Below are 1,621 nucleotides of genomic sequence, written 5' to 3'. Positions count from 1 at the left end.
CCGCCGTGAGATCTCTCAGGAGCCCCTTCGATTAGCCACCCTATGGCATATGCCGTGACGATACCACGACACAAGGGGCAAAGCTTCTACGACAGCTTCCCCCTCATTGCCATCGTCGGCCTTCCCCAGCTCCCCTCCTTCGTCGCTTCTGGCTAAGCATCTTTCGGCGGAGGAAAGGAGGCGGGCAGCCGTACTGACAGTCGTTAAACCTTCTGGAATTGCCTCTCACATTGCCTTTTTACCTAGGTTCGTGGAAATTATTTAGATGAATTTTATCACTTTAAAATATCATATTTATGTCCAAACATGACAACTCTAAATGATATGTTAATCAATACGTTCATAATTTGGGATCATGTTGAAACAAGCGTAAAAGGTGCGCGTGAAGGCCATAAATACCAAAATCCTATCACTACATATGCAAAAATGTAAGGTAAATATGCTTCAAAAATGCACTCATCGATACGTGATATATATATGTGTGCAGATCAAAGACTTAGGTCTTGGTTCAAACCATCTGAATTCAAGTTTGACTATTTCGAACCTCAATTTTGGATTCAAATAAAGTGTGTTAAAAGGTGACCTTAAATTCCTAAGCAGGCAATGGTTATAAGTAGGGTGCAAACATCCCAATTTTTAAGTTGGTTTGTTTACCCCACATTTCAAAATATTCAAAGGTCATGTTGAAATTTGAATTTCAAAGCCTAGTGTTGACCTTGGTGAAATCCAACACTAGAGTTCAAACTCAATCATTTCAGATGCATGCTATGCAAATGCAAATGCAAATGCACATATTCTACTTCCACCCTTCAGAAGTCCTATTCTTCGAGGTGTTACAGGTTCCCTCATCACTTTATATCGATTCTTTCTTAATGCAGGAAATCAAACACGTTCGGAGCTCGTTTGAAGAAAAAAATTGTACTCCAATTAATTCAATTCGTTTGATTAAAAAAAGTTTGTGAACTTTAATTAAATATTTATGAAATTATTAAAAATTACGGTATAAGTCCATTGCATTAGAATTGTCATAAAGTGAATTTGCATATTATATGTACTTGGTACGGTGAATAAGGCTTATACTTCAATAGACCCCTAAGGTTGAAACGTTTTCTTGAGTGAAACATAAGAACAGACGATACACGTTCGGAATTAGAGGTAGAATGGCTGAGATTAAACGATGCCACAATATCCTTTCGGGGGTTTACACTGTTATAAGGCTTGAGAATCAATGGAAGCACAAACCAAATATTAATAGTTTCTCTTATATTTCTTTTGTCTAAAATTTGGAATGATGCTGGTATCAAACCACCACTTTCTGTTGTGAGTGGATACAAATTTCTGTTGATTTGCTTTTCGTGTACTATTTTACTAAGGAGTGGAGTGACACCTGGCGGCGCCTATTTTTCTAGCATCTATCGCTAGCCTAAAAGCAAACTCTAAGCTATAGCAGCCGTCAAATCAATCCGAAGTGGGCGTCGCTTTCCGGCCCGCCTTCTCGGTGAAGAAAGAGGCAGGCACTGTAAAAAATACAAACAACCAGGTAGGAATATTCCAAGGAGAACGCAAAAAGAAGAGCAAGTCAGGGGGCAGCCCATGGTCTCCGACGGGCAGCGCCGGCTCC

Source organism: Lolium rigidum, chromosome 1 (genome assembly GCF_022539505.1).
Source record: "Lolium rigidum isolate FL_2022 chromosome 1, APGP_CSIRO_Lrig_0.1, whole genome shotgun sequence".
Lineage (NCBI taxonomy): Eukaryota > Viridiplantae > Streptophyta > Magnoliopsida > Poales > Poaceae > Lolium > Lolium rigidum.
This window is presented reverse-complemented; position numbering follows the sequence as displayed.